At 42.7% G+C, this 21230-nt stretch overlaps 1 protein-coding gene across 6 annotated transcripts in view; it reads right to left on the minus strand.

Moving 5' to 3' along the window:
• The window catches only part of HIPK3 (homeodomain interacting protein kinase 3), a 94011-nt gene extending 75096 nt beyond the window's left edge, over positions 1-18915 (minus strand). For 2 of the 6 annotated variants that reach the window (XM_075545923.1, XM_075545919.1), the window contains exon 1: positions 17327-17889. The gene's annotated coding sequence lies outside the window, so the exon portion shown is untranslated. Of the gene's footprint in view, positions 1-16563; positions 16751-17326; positions 17890-18784 lie in introns of those variants that run through there. The other 4 variants (XM_075545925.1, XM_075545924.1, XM_075545922.1 and 1 more) reach the window with 3 other exon arrangements.
• Positions 18916-21230: the final 2315 nt, after the last annotated feature.

Below are 21230 nucleotides of genomic sequence, written 5' to 3' on the forward strand. Positions count from 1 at the left end.
TATGATGTCAAGCACACAAGTAGCAAAGAAACAGGACTACATAGGATTCAAAAACGACATTGAGGAGAAAAATAGGTGTGCTATGTGGAAGTAAGATGACATTCCATGTAGTGAAAACAAAGAGCCAAGAGCAAAGTGAACGGGCTCAGCTGAAGTAGGCTGGCCCTCTTCCCTGCACATCCCTGGAGGTCAGCAGTTGCCTCCTGGAATGAGGAGACCAAGAAATGGAGCCTGGAATGTCTGAGTCCCCGATAACAGGATAGCCTACCTGCTAGAAGTGATAAACTGCATCCTGGGCCATAAACTTTGCTTCGGCAGCATGGACCCCCGCTCCCTGCTTTCCTTTAAAAACTCCTGACTGGCGCAAAACCTGCAATTCCCCTGGGCTCCTTGCTAGACCATGGGACTTTGCCCTGGAGCTCTCCCGTAATAAAGCTATTTCTGTTTCTGCTCTCCCATTGTCCTGTCAGTTATCTTTGTCCGTCTCCCTGTGCCTCGGTTTACCTCTCACTCATCCTCTGCTTCAGTTCGCCTTTACACATAGAATACTAGAAAACATGAAATACTAAGTTTTATTTGACTAGAACTGAATCCCCCAAATTGCAATTGGCCAAAACTGGCCCAGACTATTTTGTATGCTGCACAAGCTAAGAATGGCTTTTATATTTTTAAAGGTTGCTTCAAAAACAAACAAAAGAAAGAATACGTGACAGAGACCAGGTGTAGCCCTCTGGAGAAAATGCTTGCCAGCACCTGTGCTAGAACATGTGTGCCAATGGGGAAGATGAAAAAATAAAAGACAATCCTTGGAAAGAAAAGCAACCCTAAAAGTAAAAAAAGGGCAGATCTTGAAGAACCTTGTCCTCCTTCTCAGGGAGCTATAGCTATGGAGGACCTCTAATAGCCTTTAAACAGAAGAGCAATGGAACCATACTTGTTTCTGAAAGGTCGCTCAGGAAAATCTGTGAAGGGTAAACGAAAGCTACATATCTTTTAAAGTACCGTTACTGGCTGGTAGGGGGTACACAAAAACCATGCTAAGAGAGTAAAATCTAAAGCACTCCATGGCTCTGTCCGAGTTAGACCTACTTCTATAAAAATGACAACCGGTGAACAAGCGGCCATCTAGCTCAGAAGCAACAAAGCCCACATGGAAGAAGCACACCAGCCTGTGCGATCACGAGGTGTCAAAGGGACCAGGTATAAGGCACCATCAAAAAAAAAATCTTACCATAGTGAATGAAGGGGTAAGTGCAGAGTGGAGACCCAAAAGCCCATCTGTCAGCCACTGGAGATCCCCTCACAGAGGGGTCTAGGGGAGGAGATGAGTCAATCAGGGTGCGACGTAGCACCGATGAAGAACACAGCTTTCCCCCAGATCCTAAATGCTTCCTCCTCCCCTCGCCCCCCACTACCATGATCCGAATTCTACCTTGCAAGTCTGGATAGAGCAGAGGTTGTACACTGGTGCAAATAGGAGCTGGAGGCACAGGGAATCCAGGGTGATGATACCTTCAGGACCAGGTGTGTGAGGGGCGATACTGGGAGGGTAGAGGGTGAGTGGGTTGGAAAGAGGGAACCGATTACAAGGATCTACATGTGACCTCCTCCCTGGGGGATGGACAACAGAAAAGCGGGTGAAGGAGGTGAAGGGCCGGATAGGGCAAGATATTACAAAATAATAATTTATAAATTATCAAGGGCTCATGAAGGAGGGGGAGTGGGGAGGGGGACAAAAGAGGACTTGATGCAAAGGGCTTAAATGGAGAGCAAATGCTTTGAAAATGATTAGGGCAAAGAATGTACAGATGTGCTTTATACAATTGATGTATGTATATGCATGGATTGTGATAAGAGTTGTATGAGTCCCTAATAAAATGTTTTTAAAAAAATGACAACCATGACCACCTGATGGGGCTGTCCTACTGTTTCACACAGGGTCACTATGAATTAAAATCAACTCAATTTTATCTAAAATTATCTGATTATCAATAGACAGATAAATGAATAGAACCATACATCTTGACATTGAGTGGAAAAACAAAGGGACTGATACAACCATGCCTCAAGGCTTGAAGAACGGAGATAAATGTTAATAGGGAGTAAATGGTAAAGAAGAGCTGAAAGAAAAAACTCAATTCAATCTTAAGCACACTGAGTTTGAGGGGCCTGCAATGAAGTAAGTGCCTGTGAGAAAAGGCCTTTATGCAAAGCTTTCTTGGGATGGGATCCCAGGAAACAGCAAAGAAGAATGGGAAAAAGAAGGAAAAACAATGAATAAATACTAAGGACACTATGACGTTAAAAACTCACCATTTGGGCACTGTCGTAATAAGAACTGATGCAGACAATATTAGGTGAAAGTTTGAGAAGTATCACTGTCAGGAGATAACTCCCTGAGAGTCTCTCATAGCTCTGCGTGCGCGAGGGCATTGCCTACCTCTGCTCTAGACTTCCTTTTCAAGGTGAATTTGTACAATAATCAGCCTTGGAACACAGAGTGTACCCTCTTGAGTGAAAAGTAGGCTGTTAATGTCCAACAAAATAGAGAGAATGTCTCCCTCCAAAGCACAGATCAGAAAGAGTGGCTGTCCATTAGAAAAGATGCGAGTTTCCTAAATTTAGGGTTCTGTCTCTCCTTTAGTGCAACTCCTTTTGTGCCCGCAGGACTAGCCCTACTCACCTCACCCAATGGGACCAGTACAAATATTCTGTTTTTCAATCAATGAAAATATAGCCACAACTTATTAGAATTGTATAATAGAAATATTAGTTTTACTTAACATTTTCCTCCGCTTGATGTTGTTCAAAACAAACAGCATACAATTTTCAAAGCACAATTTTTACATTATGTTGAGTTATCTCTTTATTTGTTAAAAATATACATGATAACAGGCCATGGATGAACAAGTGAAAATATTGACACAATGATTTCTTCTATTGCCATGTCTAAGAAAATCCATTATCTCAGACCCAGGAATTTTATCTCCTCTGCCAGCACCCATGACTAACTTGTTAGCTTGCAAGACCTTTCCCAGTTCTTGATAATTACATAGTTTCAAAATACATCCCCACAAGATATATATTTAATTAAAAGGAAGAAACCTGGCAGATGCCACCTTAATCAAGTGATCAAAGTTAAATCACTTGTAATGGGATCTATCGACCTCATGTTCTTCCTGACATGATGTATCAAGAAGAACAGAACACCTCTCTGTAATATACCTAAGCGCACACGTGCCAGTCCAAATGAACAGCCATTCTACTAACTAACTGGCAGTATGTTTCAAAATGCCAGGCAAGAAACAATACCAAGACTGAGGAGCTTTTCAGGTTACAGAAAACCACAGAGAGCTGAACAATGTTTGCTTTGAGGAACTGAGTAGGGGAGAATGGACATCATGGATTCAACTCACTCTCCAAAAGTCCAAGGAGAAAGAAGTATTAACAAAAGCTATAGGACAGAAGGGAACATGAAGATGGAGTAAAATGTTAACAATAAAGCATCTAGGTGAAAAAAATGCAGGACCACCTGTCCTACTCGTACTTCTCTTGCAAATTTTTACAGCCTGCATTGCTGTCAAAAGAAAAATTAGAGGGCAAAAAAATGCATTAATAATGCATATTAAACCAGGTATTTCTTGTTCAAGGTTGTTCTGCCATGATCACTCGTTTCTCAATGAACTGTTGATTATCTTGGGCATGGCCCAGAGATCTTAACATCTAAAACTGTCAGGCACACAATGAGTCCTAGCTTTAATTAAAAAAAAGAAAAGTATTCCTAAGCAGTGAAGGAAATGTTTTCATTTAAATTATTTGTTTATAGTGTTTTTTGGAGTTTTTATCACTGTAATTTCCTCAGCAATACAGAAAAGTTGAATTTCATTGTGTGATCCGGTAATTTTTTCTATAATTAAAAAGATTCTTCATTCTTGAAATAACAGAGAACCAAAATACTACTGCAAGTGGAACTACAAAACCAATAACATGCAGACAATAAAACATCATTTTTGTCAAACTGTTTCATTTATCAACTCCTTTGTCTAAAGGCATATTCGATAACAGACAAAATACCCTATCTTCTTAGAAATAAAAGATAGGATACATTAGAAAATAAAATTTTAGTGCAAGTATTTAAGTATAAAAATTTCCGTATAAGTAAATTTAGTATAAATTAAGTTTAACTTCTATTGGCTGATTAGGTTCCAGTATTTTAAATACCTTCATCACTGGTAGTTTCTTTTCCAGAGTTCTATCCAAAAAAAAAAATCACTTACACCGAAATTTTCAGGTTAAGAAATAAGTATCTTTATATAACTAAACCACCACACATTGTAATGCTTCATAAACTAAACCTGCGGTTCGAGGTACCTACAAAAATATTTGAATATGTTGAAGTCCTAGGTATTTTCCAGCAGTACTGCGAACAAAGCATTTAGAGAATGTGTTGACTATAACACGAATCAAGCATGCTAAATAACAAGCTTCATCTGACTTAGCAAAATGTTCCAACTTTTGGAACAGAAAATAACCTGTTGGTCATTTTCAAAGCTGCTAGAAATCACTCAGGAGTCCTGGTAGTGTAGTGGATTATGTGCTGGACTGCTAACTGCATGGGGTTTTCTACTCCTGTAATGAGTGACGGTCTCAGAAACCCACAGGGGCAGCTCTACCCTGCCCTATAGGGTCACTGTGAGTCGGAATTGACACAGTGGCAGTGTCTATCATCTGGCCGTGTCTATCATCTGGCCTACTGTAAACATCTTTACATTTAGAAAGGCTAGAAATGAATTCTTCCAAAAACAAGATGCAAAACCCACTCTCACTAGTTTGAAATTTTCTAGACTTTTTTATAACTACATAAAATTACTAAAGTTTAACATTAACAATTCAAATATAGTTTATAAACTTAAAATATGAAAAACGTTTCTGATTTAAGTTCTTCGTATAATGACAGATAGCTATCAATGGCCTATTAGAAAAGATAAACAATTTTATAAGTTTGGGTTACAGACAACACCTTTCATAGAAAGGCAAAGGCAGTCACTTTGCTTCTTTACCAAAACAAACAAACCTGTTCCCAAAAAACTACCATAAAATTTCCTTCCTATAAAAATTCATGTAACTAACTTTCAGGTAAACCCTAAAAGAAAAGAGCTAAGGATCCTTACAAGATCTCCTAAGCCAGTGGTTTCTCAACCTTACTACTGTGGCGACCCTTTGATACAATTCTTCATGTTGTGGTGACACCCCCCCCCAACCATAAAATTATTTCTGTTGCTACTTTCTGTCATTTTGCTACTGTTAAGAATCAGGCGACCCCTGTGAAAGGGTTGTTCAGCCACTACCATCCCCCAAACAGTCGTGACCCACAGTTGAGAACCACTGTCCAAAGCTAATCGACCCCTACAACAATTCAAATAAAAAGATGAAGCTAATGACTGGCTTAAAAAAAAAAAAAGATGAAGCCGAGCCCTAGGTTAACAATTTTATCAAAAGCCAACTACAACTACTGACACAGCAAAATAAAGAAACTGCTGGCAAATTAAGATCATGATTTAATATTCTAAATAAAAATTTACAGAATCAAGTCAAGTTGCACAAAACCTTGACATATATGGCTAATTTGAATGACAATGAGTCAATACAAGATTCTCAGTTTGTATTTCCAACACTACCATGTTCTACATTCACACCAGAAGGGTCTCACTCCAGAGTAATGTACAGCATAGAAATTGAAATCCTAAAATCCAGTGAAATTAGAACAACATACGCAGAGAGTTTAGAATTTGGAGGGGCTTCAAAGGCAAATATTTACAGTTACATACACTGCATTATAATACTTTAGCTATGAAAGATCTTTTTTGCAAGTTATTTTGAAGCTTGAAAAAATAAATGATTACCAAAAATGTCAACTGGTTGTACTTCGGTTAAAATCACATATGGTCCAAATGTGACCTGCACTGCTGAACTCAAAGTTTATTTTTTTAACATGTTCTTTTCCCTACGCATGCGTTGATTGTCAGACATGACACTCCATACAAATGGCCTTTTCAGTGATTTAGTGTGTTAACTTCTAAAACCTTTTTAATGTGGAAATACTTTTTTTTTTTTTTTTTTTTTAAGTTTTCAAAGCTGAACCAACTGAGTCTGCCTAGTCACAATGGTTTCAGAGACCCTTACAAACTCACTGTCAGCTAGTCGATTCTGACTCACGGTGACCCCATCACAGGGTAGAAGTGCCCCATGGGTTTACAAGCCTCACCCACAAAGCACCTGATGGTTTCAATCGGACTTTCTAGTTAGCAGAGCAAAGCACTGACTAGAGGCTAAGTCAGAAATGCTGGGAGAAAACCCAGAGAGAATGTGTCAAGAAAAACAAAGATGTCTTTCTTATTCTTCCAGCAAATTTGAGGAAGGGGACAGGGCACAGATTTATAAGAAGTTTCCTTAGGAAAGCCAGAGAAAGCTAATGAACAATGTAAGTGACACACCTAAAGAGTTAAAAAAAAAAAAGTAACTTTTCAAAACAGCACCCTCAGACACAAGGTATTGAATTCTTAGAAATCTAATAAAGTTATAATCACCTCTAATTATTAACTTTTTTAAAGAACACATCAGCAGTTTGCTTGTGATAAGGTATGCACTAAAATTATACAGATTTATAGGGACCTAACAAAGGTCACAACCACGTATCTCCTTCTTCCACTGCAAGTCACAAAAAAACTGAATCTTTTACACTAATTTAAAAAGTCATACTGTCATTACAAATAGTCATAAAGTATATGAATTATAATTACAATGGGAAAAATGTATTTCTTCTGAAAGATGTTTTAAATTTCCATCAATATATATAAAAAGATGACTGTTGCTATTATCTTTAGGTGTGAAAGCAAAAGAGAAACAGAGATCTGGCCACAGGCTATAGGAGGCGAGGCACAACTAAAGAAATGCCCCCTTAAGATCCTACAAACTTAGGCATGTTAAATGTTTGCACCAACAACAAAAAGGTAACCTAAAGCTCCAGAAAGGACTCAAAATGTTGGAAAATTCCGTTCAGGATGTCTGTGTTCTGGTATAGACAGTCAAGATTTTCTCAGAGTGAGAAATGCTTCTTCCCTTGAGAACAGTGAAAACACGCAGGCAACATGTATGCTGCTAGTAATTAAGTACAGAGTTGGAGACAGGGAAGCGGGTAGCTTCAAGTGGATCCCAGCTCCTGGGCAACCCCATGAGGGCAGATCTGAGACCCCATGAGGGCAGATCTGAGATCCACGGGTTGTCATGGCTGTGACCTTTCCGAAGCAGATCATCAGGCCTGGTTTCTGAAGCTCCTCTGGGTGGGTTTGAACTACCAATGTATTGGCTACCAGTTGAGCCCTGAGGGGCTTGCCTGACCCAAGGACTCCCAAGTTTTGAAGTAGAGGGATGGAAATCTGCACGAAATAAAGAATGTGAAAGTAGCGAAGGGTTTTGAGAAGTCAAATGCGTTTGCAGCATACTCACAAACATCTGACGAGGCGCAGCAAGCTGCCCAGTAAAGCTGTTCTCCTTTGATTAATGTATACATACAAGAGTGAGTGTAGCAGGTCTGGATTTCAATATTTCTGTAACAATAATACTTGAGTCCATATGCCGACTACGCATTTTACCAAAAACAACAATGAGCCCCTGCTAGTGAGTCAATTTTGACTCCTAGTGACTTACATCGGGTTTATAAGACTAAATCTTTCCAAGAACAGAAAGCACTCTCAACCTCCTCTTGCAGAGCGGCTGGTTATTGTGAAGCACCAACCTTGCAGTTAGTAGTCTAGTGCGTGGCCTACAGGGCCATCACCCTGATCTGAAGGAATAGTTCAAATGTTGTCTTACCTTTTTAAATGTTATTTTTCCCCAAAATATATCATAGTTGACCTCTAAGGATTTATAAATTGAAATCGGGAGGGTTTCAAAAAGTTCACAGAAAAATGGAATTGAAAGATAAAGAATTTTTCCAGAAACTTTTCAAAGGTCCCTTGTATCATTTCCTCTCTATCAGAATAATAGAAAATAATCTGAAGATGGAGACACTTTCCAATGTGAAATACTTTTAAAATAAATTACAAGTTACAGAGTGAGTTCTAGAAATACTTTCAGAAATGACACAGTAGTGATGACAAGACAAACGCTCCAATTATTTTGACTCAAAGCTACTGGCAAATTAATTATTTTATACTCCCAGACATCCTAAGTGAGTTTCCATACAGAATTCTATTTACATACACATGTATAACTTACCAACAGGTTATTAAATCGCAATTTTAGCTAAAAAAAAAAAACCACAACCCAGTCATCAAGTCAATTCCAATTCATAATGACCCAATGCAACAAAGACTTGTCCAGCAGGGCTCCCAGGCTGTAAATGCGGACAGAAGCAGGCAACCTCCTCTCTCCTGCAGGGGATGGGAACCACAAACCCTTTCACTCACATCTAGGTGTTTTAACCACTGTTAATACAGGTCTCCTCAAACAAGGGACTAAACACAACAGGAGCCATATAATCATCTTATCCTTAGGTATACCTTTGCTTTTTTAATAAGCCCCTTAAGTATATTTAAGTTTAATATACTTCTGATTTATATAAGTACACAAATGATATCCTTTTCTCTATGATTTCAAATACATAAATCATTGCTAGCACTTTCAAAATTCAAAACTTTAACATGGAAATCTTCAAAAAAAGAAAGAAAGAAAAAAGAGTGGGATTCTGCCTGTACCCTTCTTTCACCTATTTTCTTCCCACAGGCAAGAACGAGGGGTCTGGAGGATTCTACATTCCTAATTTGGGAGAAAAGGTATATAGCAGAAAAGATAACCTAACAGAATTTCCTCAGGCAATGCTAAAATGTGGATGGTTTGATGAAAAAACATGAGATCATAAGAATTAGATTACTAGCCATATTTGAGAAACAAGGTCTTTCTATAATTAAAATGAACTCAGTAATCATAACATATAATATGTTTCTATATGATGATTATTGGCTTAAACTATTTGGTCTAACATTACCAAAATAAAATTCATACAAATTTTGTTCAAACATTTCAATGTAATTTGGGGGGCCTTAAACATTAGGAGAAAAACCATGAATTTGAACACAACTCCAGTGCAACAAACAAAAGAATAAACCATTTTAGACGGCAATGCTTCCTTTTCAGGTATACACATACAAATGTCAAACAAAAAAAATCACCGGACTTAATTTCCTCCTACTTGGTCAAAACAAAGATCATGTCTTATTCTTCTCATTTACAGCACAGTGCTTTGCACATGACTGACTCAAATATCTTCCAGGGTGTGAGGTGGGGTGCCATACAAATATTTTATCATTTCATTATCTGCTGTAATAAGATTTCATTTATTTGTGGTCAGAGTCTGGTCCAACTACAACAAAATAGTTAAAGCACAACTAAACAGAGATTAAAATTTTTTAACCCAACAATAATCCTTATTTCCCTTAAAATTAAAAATATAATTTATTACACAGCCAAGATTCCTGTGCTGCTACATGGAAGCTTTCTGATTACAAGATGACCCACAATATAATTTTGTTTGTTTTAGGTAAAGAATGGTGAAGCATAGAATCATAGCTCTAGGCTATGCAATGGCATAACCTGTAATTTCCATTGTGACTTTGTTACCATCCCTATTTAATCTCAATAAAAGTTGTAATCAATTGTACATGTAAAACCCTAGAAAGTATTGTTTGAAATTATACTTCAGAAGAAATGCCTCTAGAAAATTGGATTCACTTTTCAATGTGTTATCATTCTATCTAACCTATTAACTATTTTAAAGAGTAGCAGTATGTACCCAAAGTCATATAAATTACAAAGCCTACAAGGCTCTTTTGTATTAGTAAACAAATAACACATAGTTGGAATAGACACTAAGGAAACATTTAGGGCTTTACACAACGCTCCATAGGGACTGGGTAGGAAACATTGTAAGCAAGTTAGTTCTGCAAATTTTTCAAAGCTTACTATTTTCTTTATAAACTGAAAAATGTTTTCTGTAATTTATTAATAATGTAAAACAAATTAAAGGAACTCAAAGAAGTTGAAATTAAAAGTTTTTAGCAAATCAATTACTTGCTTTTTCCTAAAATGTGCCCATTAGCATGTCAAAGAGACAAGTCTTATAATTTCTATCAAACCTTACAAAAATGTTCTTTGTACGTCACATAGGTAGCCTAGTATGACTACAACATTTTAAGAGGAATTAATTATATTTCATGCATCTATTGATTTTAAATTCTATCAAACTTTCTCCCCTCGGCCCCCAAGCCCCCCTATTAGAAAAGGTGTTCCAGTGAAACAATTACAAATACAAAGGAAACTTCTCTGGCCAACCACAATGATCTTTCCTTCCAATGTATCCAAGAGTGGTGTTAAAATTATTAGTCTCCCACACAGGAGCAAATGAATGGGGAGGAAGAGAGAGTGGAGCACATCCTGGCCCACCAGCCTTCGAGGATGATATCCCCACTCCAGTCAATGCACAGATTGGACCATATGGCTGATCCCACTATGAGATGCGACGTCTCTCGCTGACCCCTGGCCCTACATGGGGCAACACTGGAGACTCCATGTCGGGATTGGCCCACACAGACTCTGTGACACCCAAGCAAAACACTAAAGGTGTGCAGCAGAGCAACGAGGGGAGCAGAGCAGGTAACTCCCAAAGGACAAATTCTGGGGCCAGAGGATGGCACCCCATCGGACTTGACTGGAGGGCACACCTAGAGGTCAAATATCAGACCTTGATCTATTTACAGGGGTTTCTTTCTTTTTTTTTCTTTTTCTTTTATTTAATTCATTCTTTTCCGGGTCATTGGTTTTCTTTTTTGTTGTCATCGCTATGATATCTTTTGTTGCTTTGTCTTGCTATGCCTTGTTTTTTTGGTGCACATTAGTAACTCTGCAGATCTATCTAGATAAGATAGGCTGAATGAACAGTATGGAGGAGAAAACAACTGGTACGATGGTTCGGGGGGGGGGCGGGGGGTGGAGAGACATGGGAGAGGGGGAGGTGGGAGTAAGGAGCTGGTATTGACCAACCCAGGGACAAGGAAACAACAAGTGATTCAAAATTAGTGGCAAAGAGGGTATGAGAGGCCTGGTAAGGGCAATGTAACCGAGAGGAATTACTGAAACCCAAATGAAGGTTAAGCATGATAGTGGGACAAGAGGAAAGAAAAAGGAAATAGAGGAAAGAACTAGGAGGCAAAGGGCATTTATAGAGGTCTAAATACAGGCAGGTGCATATGTAAATATACTTATATATGATGATGGGGAAATAGATCTATGTGCATATGTTTATAGGTTTAGTATTAAGGTAGCAGATGGACATTGGGCCTCCACTCAAGTATTCCCTCAATGCAAAAACACTTTGTTCTATTAAACTGGCATTCCATGATGCTCACTTCCCCAACACTATCAATGAAGACAAATGGGTGCATAAGCAAATGTGGTGAAGAAAGCTGATAGTTCCCGGCTATCAAAAGATATAGTGTCTGGGGTCTTAAAGCCTTGAAGATAAACAAGCAGCCATCTAGCTCAGAAGCAACAAAGCCCACATGGAAAAAGCCTGTGTGATCACAAGGCCGTAGGGATCAGGTATCAGGCATCAAAGAACAAAAAAATCGTATCATTGCCCATCTGTAGGCAATAGAACATCCCCTTACAGAAGGGTCGCAGGGAGCAGATGAGCCAGTCAGGGTGCAGTGCAGCAACGATGAAACATACAACTTTCCTCTAGTTCCTATATGCTTTGTCCTCCCCAATATCATGATCCCAATTCTACCTTACAAATCTGGCTAGACCAGAGGATGTACACTGGTACAGATAGGAACTGGAAACAGAGAATCCAAGGCAGATGAACCCCTGAGGACCAGCGGTCAGAGAGGCGAAACTGGGAAGGTGGAAGGAAGGTGGTGTATAAAGGGGGAACCGATTACAAGGATCTACATATAATCTCCTCCCTGGGGGACGGACAGCGGAGAAGTAGGTAAAGAGATACATCAGATAGTGTATGACATGACAAAATAATAATTTATAAATTATCAAGGGTTCATGAGGAAGAGGGATGGGGAGGGAAGGGGGAAATGAGGAGGTGATACCAACGGCTCAAGTAGAAAGAAAATGTTTTGAGAATGATGGCAACAAATGTACAAATGTGCTTGACACACTGGATGGATATATGGACTGTGATAAGAGTTGTACAAACCCCCAATAAAATGCAAAAAAGTACAGCTCAGAGGAGCAAAATTCCATATTTCCCTTTACTATGCTCCATAAATGGTCTTCATGTCTTTTTTTTCTATCTTCACTTCTTTTTGCTTCAAAGGGAAGTTAGCAAAAAAGAAAATATATGGTGAAAAGTGTATCTGGACATCTAATCCTTTCCAAAAGAGATGTCAATCTTAAAAGACAAAACAGACTATGTGACAGCTCTCAGATTTGTATTTGAAGTCACTGTTTACAAAATGTAAGTTCATATATTCTGGCCCCTTGGTTTTGTTTTGAAGGATTCCCCACCCCACCCCCCAAAAAATGTTTTAATTTAGCAGTTGTCACAAGCTTACTTTTAATCTTTCCCCAAGCTACTGCAGTCTTTCACTGACTTTGTAATTATAAGCACTCTGGTCTTTAGCCATTTGAGCACTTAAATCAAAACAAGTTTCTTCTGCTCCCAAATCCAACTCTTCCCACTACAGCTCCCTTGACTTGCCCCACCCCACTACCCTCCTCCCAGCCTCCCAATTCATGTTCTTGTAGAAAATTAAAGAAATGGCTTGGCGCAAGTAAACAAAATATATTTAAGGTTAAAAAAACAAGATTGGCCTTGGTTTATTTCATTTCAAAGACTTTGTTGGAAAAGAGGAAGTATTGCCTTGGCATTAACTACATAGAAAAGACAAAGCAAATATGCTTAATGATTTAGCTATCCCCAAACCAGGCCAGACCACAAATAAAACCAGTTGGCATCCAGTGGGTTCCAATTTATGGTGGCTCCCGGTATAGTAAAGAGTAGAAAACTAAAATCTGAAATATTTTACTCTAAAAAAAATTTGAATTCTAAAGCAACTATTTAAAAAAAAGAGTAGAAAACTGAATTCCATGAAGACTTCAATGGCAGGTTTTTCAGAAGTAGAACACCAGGCCTTTCTTCCAAGGCCCCATTGAGTAGCCTCAAGCCTCCAACTTTTCAGTCAGTAACTAAGGTGTATTAACCACTTACACCACCCAGGAACTCCCAGACCATAAATGGCACCCACAAATCACAATGATTTCAATGCCCCTATAACCTTATAACTTTGATGTAAGTCATAAGAGTAGAGCCTAGAGGCTCTAACCTAGTGGTTCTCCACTTTCCTAATGCGGCGGCGACCCTTTCATACAGTTCCTCATGTGATGGTGACCCCCCAACCAAAAAATTATTTTCATTGCTACTTCATAGCTGTCATTTTGCTACTGCTATAAATCGGGCGACCCCTGTGAAAGGGGTTGCAAACCACAGGTTGAGAACCATTGCTCTAGCCTAACAGTGTATGACTGAGAATCAAGGCAGAGCTGCCTCTGTGTAGTGAAATATGGCCGAAGTATCAACCAACTGAGCAGCCAAGTCTGCTAAAGAGCTCAAGGTTTAATATGTAAAATATATTTACATACGTCCTCCAACTATTTATTCTACCCTGGTCTTAAGAGCAACTAAGAAACGAGAAAAATGATGACAAATCTATTAGTGCTTTTTCCCCAAGATCATTCTTTTTTTTCCCCCTGCGCAAGCTCCATTTTATTAGACCATTCTTAATTATACCAAGATAAGCAAAAGAAGTGGATTATACTTCCGTCAAATAAAGTGCTCTGACTACAGTAAAAACGGTCACTGATTCGAAACACAAACCTATATCCCTACTCAACTTAAAGGTGTACTCTATAAGATACACCGTTGTTTAGGCAGCTGATTCCAGAACCAATAGGACATTTAAAATAATTCCTTCTAACTGTATCAGAGACCAAAGGAAAGCCCACCCAAAAGCAATCCACATAAAGAAATAATACTCCCCAATTGAAATTGAGGGAGGTTGAAGGAAGTTAAAAAAAAAAAGACACTGACAAATTCCTCTAGTTGAACAAAGCACCAGAAATAACTTCTAAATTAAACAAAGCATGTGAGAATGTTCAACTTCAAACATTAAGAAATAAAGACAGCTATCCCCTAAACAGGAGACAAGCAAGCGTAACAACTTCTGAGAACTATGGGAAACTACAGACGTTCCCTTGGAAAACCCTTAATCTAAACAGCGCCACGGCATCTTTTCAACTCCAAACTCAAGCATCAAGCTGCAAAGCAACCAGATTTTTATTCCTTCAAATCAACTTCCACTAGTGCAATTCGTGTCTGCTACAAACACATTCTTAGTAAACTACTGCAATGAGCACAGAACATTAACAGTTAACTCCTCTTATCTGATTAATGTGAACTACCAACGTTCCCTGAGCAACAGCTGTTCTAAAATTCACATGGAAAATAACAATCAAATTAGTTAGTATTCTAATCCAATAGAGGTGACTTGGGTTTGGAAAAAATTATTCCAACATTCTAAAATGTACACGCCTTCAAGTGAGCATAAATCAAATATTTAAAGAATTCAAATTAAAAAGTTCATTTCATAGCTGTTGTGTTTTTGTTTGTTTATTTAAACAAACCAAACTCAAAGCTGAACTCACTGCCATCGAGTCCATGCCGACTCGTGGAGACCCTACAGGGCAGGGTAGAACTGGCCAGGTTCCTTTCCAAGACTGGAACTCTTGACAGGGAGCAGGGCAGAGTTGGTGCTTTCAAACTGCTGTTTTGAGGATCACAGCCCAACTACGCCACCAGTGCTCCTTGGATCTTTTTAAAAGTGGCAAGAAGTATAAAGGTCTCCAACGCCTTGCATGCATTAAGCAGAAATATCTAAATGTCCCTGCCAAATCTGTCATAGCAACCTACCTCTGTAATCTGCACCCTATTTTATGGTCCCCATGACAGAATATCAAAAAAATTAAAATAGTGTGATCAAACATGTTTACAAGAATTATCTCATCGAAACCATCCACTTTAATATGACTCTAAAACCCCAATGCCCAGAAGCCAATGACTGGTTTATAAAAAAGAAAATGACTAGTTCAATGGAAAAGGTATTATGATAATAAGCTAAGACTGGCTCAACATGTTATGATCTGCTTGCCTAATATGTATGTTTAGCTACTGTAGTCAGCAATGTCCAAATATAAGTTTGAGACATTTAATGGTCAGTTTTGTTCGACATTTCAAGCTCATCTTACCTTTTTTGAGAGCATAGTTTTAATCTAAGGTTCTCTACAGACACGTGTATTCTTTATAAAACCTTTTCTCCTAAAAGTACACACATAGGAAACAAACAACTAAAATCATATTAGTTGATGTTCCATTAACTACAAAAATGAAAACTTCAGAATCTTAGCACACTTCTACCTTCGCACAAATTGAAAACAATCAAGTTCCAAAATCAAAGACAGCCAAAACAACCTCAAACCGGTTATGCATGATATTTCGTAAGAGTTACCATTACTTTATAAATCGTCACAAATACAAGAAATATCTTGTTGCTGTAAAAAGCTTATTTGGTTACATTTTCATTACTTTTACTAGGCATAGAGGCAAAGTAAGCAATGAAATAGAACTTTTTTTAAAAGGGTCAGTCATGTTTGGTTTACTTAAAATACTACGCTTAATCATGACCTATCAAACACTTCGCTCACGGTATAAAATTAGCACTGCACTTGCAACTCTAAGCAGACTTTACTCCTATCAAACATGAGATGTGCCCAGCTTCTGAAAAATTAAATCTGGCCATGTAGGATATTACAATATTTTTAAGGGAGGGTGTGGAAGGGGCAAACCCGAGACTGCTGCTCAAAAGTTTTCATCTAAACTGTGATCAAAGCAAGACTTCGTTCAAAAAAGTCACAGCCCCCAGCAACAAAGCCTATAAAATAAACTGGAATGATCTGAATATAAAACATTTGCACTTCCGAAACTACGCCTAACAAGCAAATACTTCGGGGGAGGGGGAGAGGGGAGGCGGGGTAGGTTGGCCAAACTACGAGCGGTTGGTCCCCAGAAGCACACTCACGGACTGGTTTACCAGCCACTTGTCCGTCCCTTGTATCAGAGACACCAAAAAACAAAGTTGACGGCAGAACCAACCACAGAAGTGGTCAACCTGGGGGGGAAAAATGTTTGCTGTTGCTAATCGGAGTTCCTTATCATTAGAAACCGCGAGCTGACAGGTGGAAAAACAAATTCCCTAATAGGGCAGCAAGAGGCGGTGAGAACAGGGCTCGCGGCCTGAACGTGCGGCGAGCGCCCCGTATCAGGTCCCGGGGAATGTCCGCGTGCACCCCGCAACCCTTCGGCGCGAGTCCTCCAGCAGAGCGAGCGCCGGGCGGCGACGGGCTTCGCCCCCAACCACGGGCTTCGCCCCAGCCACGTACCATTTCAGGGCCGCCGTCTCCCTGCCGACGGGAAAGCAGACGTAGCCTCCGCGCAGCGCCCCGGCGAGCTCTCCCCGGGCGCGAGGGGCGCGCGGCGGCCGCCGTAACGAGAGACGCCGCCACAGCCCCGCCGCGCGGCCGCCACGCCTTCCCGCGGCCCGGCGGGGGGACGCCGCCGGCGGATCACATTTCCCTCCCCGCAGCCACGCGCACTCAGTCCCCGGAGTCGCCACGCTCCGGCAGCACGCTCCGCCACGCCGCCGGCGGGGCCGCCGAGGCGGGGCCGCGGCCATCGGCGTGGGGGCGCGGGGTCGGGAGTTCGGGCCCGCGGGTGGGGTGCGGGGAGCGAGGCCCCCCCGCGGGGGAGGGGGGCGCAAACAAAACTTCGGTTGCTGGGAAGAGGCGTTGCGCAACCCGGCGGGGGGAGCCCGGGGCCGCCGGGCCCGGCCCCAGCGTGGCTTCCCGGAGGCTGCGACACGGCGCGCGGCCTCCCAGCCGGGCGGCCTCGGGCCTGGCACCCCGCCAGCCGCAGGGGAGCCGCCCGGGCCGGGCCGCGCGCCGGGGGCCGGGCAGGAAACCGGGCGCGCGCCGGCGCTGAGGATGCTGGGGGGCGGGGAGGGCGCGGGCCGCGCGCCGAGGTCAGGCCCGACCCGGGTCCCCGCGACCGTGGGCCCCAAGGCCGCCGCGCCGCAGGCTGGGCGCGCCGAGCCCGAGCCAGCGCCCCCGCCCCGGGGGGCGGGCGCCCCTCGCCCTGCGCGCTTACCTTCCTAGAGGCCCGAGCTCTCCCCTCTTCGGGCGGCCGCAACCCTGAGCATGTCCGGGGTGGGGTGCGGGGCCGTGCCGGGGACAGGGAGCCAGGCGCTTCAGCAGTCGGCACCACCCAGCCCGGGCTCAGCCCCTCTCCGCGGCCGCTGCCATCTTGTCCTGGCGGCTGAGAGGAAACGGCGAAACACCCGCCCCCGACCGCTGCGGCTGCTGCTGCTGCTGCTGCTGCTCTGGCTGCCGAGCGCCGGGCCCGTCTCCCTCATCTTCCTTCCCAAGGGCTCGGGGTGGGGACGGCTCGGAGGGGGCGAGGGGGGACGAGAGGCCGCCCGGCCAGCCTCCGGGGGCTGGGCCTACGGACGGCTCAGGGCGCGGGACCGGGGCGGCGGCGGCGGCCCATTCCTGACGCCCGCGTCCGGAGAGGGGGGAGGGCAGGCCGCGGGAGAGGCGGCGCCGGCGGGGCCCGCGGCTCGGTCTCCTCGGGTCGCCGCTCTGCCGGCAGTCGTCACCCAGGCAGCAGCCGCCGCCCGCCGCCCAGCCTCGGGCCCCTCCTACGCACCGCCAGCCCCGGCCGCCGCCTCCGCAGCGCCACCGCCCGCCCGGCCGCGCTGCGCGCCGAGCTCGGCCGCCCCGTTCGCCGGGGCCTCCGCGGCGCCGCGGCGAAGCCCCTCCCCGGGCCCGCCCGCTCGCCCTCCCGCCGCGCGCAGCCGCGCCCCGCTGGCTCGGACCCCCGGGGCAGCCCCGTGCGGGTCGGGCGCCGGCACCGCCGCCTCTGCCTCGGACGAACGCGTGCATCCCCGCTCCTGCTCTGCTCCGAGCCCCGAGCCCACCCGTCCCAAATAAGATTTATAAATGTGTAGCTAGGTAGATCCCGAACTTCAAAGAAAGGCATTAAAAGGCGGAAGCAGGATTTGACGTGCCTTTCGCGAGGCTGCTGTAGCCCTATGTCTCCCTTTCCACCCCTCTAGGATCTGTCATCCTCGACTGGTTGGTCGGTCGGTTGCCTGACCATCCAAAAACGCGAAGTGACTGGTCTCTGACCCGCACCCCAGAGGCAAGTTCATTTTGAAATTCAGGTTCAAGAACGCAGGTAGCTCCTTGAGTCCCAAGCCCCGTTTCTGTTGAATGAGGTTCACCTACCTCTGGACCTGTAATCCTCCATCAAGTTAGCCCACCCCAGACTAGTTTCCTCACTCCTGGAGACTACAAGTCAACAGAATGGCCCATTTCAAACCACGTAATCATAGAACCATGGAATTTTAGATCTGGGAGAACCTTGGAGAGCTCTGGCTCAAGCTCTTGAATTTTAACGGACAAGAGAGGTCAAAGAATTGTGAAAGCTATATACAGCAATGCCTTGATCTCTACTTCTTGTTTGCTTTCCTCCTTTCCCTTGAGAGGGAAAAACAAAAGAAGAAAGCAACTCAAACTCGCCACCCTGGAACCCCTTCGGACTCACAGTTGCCTGTTGGACGCGGTAGAACTGCCTCAGTTTCCAAGACTGCAACTCTTTACAGGAGTAGAAGGTCACATCTGTCTCCAGTGGAGCCGCTCATGGATTCAAACTGTTGACCTTGCAATTAGCAGCCCAACTGACAACTCAGTATGTCACCAAGGGTCCTCCCTAAGAAACAACTGCCTTTTAAGGACCTATCATTCAGAGTTAATTTAAATTTTTTACAAAACCTCTCATTTCCCTGAGAACATTTTGTGCTGAATCAGTGTTTTAGCAATTTGTAAACAGAGCACCTTCCTCGAGTCATCAAACTTCCCTCCACAATCTTTACCCGGAGGGTTGAATTTACGACGTATGTACTTATCTCCGTTATTTTATTGCAGTAACTGGGGCAGGGCAAAGAGAACGGCAAAATGTTGCATATAATACTGCGGCTTTCTTTCCTACTGCTTTTCAAACTAGAAGAGCATTTTAGGTTGTGCCTTTGAAAGAGAAAAGGGTGGTAAGCCTGGACATCGTTGGAAATAACATTTTTGAATGACAGTTGTTTTCCTCAAGTTACAGAGCAAAACCAGTTGCAAAGTTTCCAAAATAGGAGGGTTGGGGATGACTGTCTTCCAGGGAGATAGCAGCATACTACGCATTTTTTACATAACATTTATATTTTATTTTCAAAAGAGCTAAAAGAACCAAAAAAGGATAAAATAATTACTCAAAGGAGGTTACAGTAATAGGGCAAAAATTATCAGAGAAGGAAAATAGTTCACTACAACATAAAATATTCAGAATTCTTAAAACTATTTCTCTCTTGAAGCTAGGTGCCATTGAGTTGGTTCCAAGTTATAGCAGCTCTGTGTACAGCAGAGCGAAACACTGCCGAGCCCTGCAACATCCTCACAACCGTTTCTATCTGTGAGCCCTTTGTTGGCAGTCAGATGTCAATCCATCTCCTTGACTGTCTTCCTCCTGTTCATTGGCCCTCTAATTTACCAAGCATGAAGACCTACTGAAGGGACTTCTCCCTCCGGATAGCATGACCAAAACATTTTCTCTAGGCTATATCTAATAAGAGACTTCCATTCTCCATACATGTGCCATTGCTACAACTATGAAAGAAGTGAAAGTGGGGGGAGGATTTTTCCCTCCTTTTTATCCACCTACATCTTGAAAAAAAAAAAACAAGGCTTTCTACTTCCATATTAGATTTATAGTCCAAAATGGGTGCATAAGCAAATGTGGTGAAGAGAGTGATGGTGCCCAACTGTCAAAAGATATACTGTCTGGAGTCTTAGAGGCTTGGAGTCAAACAAGCAGCCATCTAGCAGGAAAGGAAATAAGCCACATAGAAGAAGCATACCAGCCGGTGCAATCATGAGGTGTTGACGGGATCAGTTTTCAAATGATCCAAAACAAACAACTATATTGAAGCAAATGAAGGGGTTTGGAGTGGAGACCCAAAACCCATCTGTAGACAAATGGATACCCCCTAACCCCTATAGAGGTGTTATAAGGAAGGGACGATTCAACCAAGGTGCCGTATAGCACCGACAAAACACATCATTCCTCTAGTTCCTGAATGCTTCCTCCCCACCACTACCATGACCCAGTTCTACCTTACAAATCTGGCTATACTGGAGAACACACACTGGTACAGATAAGCGCTCTCGACACATGGAATTCAGGAAAGATAAACCCCTCACAAACAGTAGTGGGAATAGCAGTATCATGAGGGTGGGGAGATGGTCAGGGAGGAGGAAGAAAGGGGGAACCCATCACAAGATTGGATATATTGCTCCCCCAAAGGGAATGAATTACAGAAATGTAGGTGAAGGAGGGGACCATGGATAGTGTAAGATACAAAATAATAACAATTTTTAATTAATAATGGATTTAGGAGAGTAGAGGAGGGAGGGGGGAAGAGGAGCTTATAACAAGGGCTCAAGTAGAAAATGTTTTGGAAATTATGGAAACATGTACAAATATGCTTCATAAAATTGGTGTGGAATGTTTCATGTAAAGAGTTACAGTCTGGGAAACCCACAAAGGCAGCTTCTTCTCTGTCCTATGAGGTTGCTGCAAGTCGGAATCAACTTGATAGCAGAGAGTCTTGGTATTCACCTACATGAATTGAGTCTCAGTGAAAAAATGGAGAACCCTTGTTCAAATGAGGTTCTATGAAGTGGAATCAATTCGACCACAACTGTGTTTTCCAAGTTGTTAAAAATTCCCAGATGGTGATAGCAGAGCCTCAGACCAAGTGCAGGATCCTTCTAAGCACCAGGCCCTATGCAAGTGCACAAGTTGTCCACCATGGAACTGACACTACCAATAGATATTTGTTGAAAGAGTGACTGAAAAAAAAAAAAAAGAGTGACTGAAAAGTGAGTTCTGAAGGATATGTAGGAATTGCCCCAAACAAAGAGGAGAAAGAACATTTGAGGCAGAAGGA

Source organism: Tenrec ecaudatus, chromosome 4, assembly GCF_050624435.1.
Source record: "Tenrec ecaudatus isolate mTenEca1 chromosome 4, mTenEca1.hap1, whole genome shotgun sequence".
NCBI lineage: Eukaryota > Metazoa > Chordata > Mammalia > Afrosoricida > Tenrecidae > Tenrec > Tenrec ecaudatus.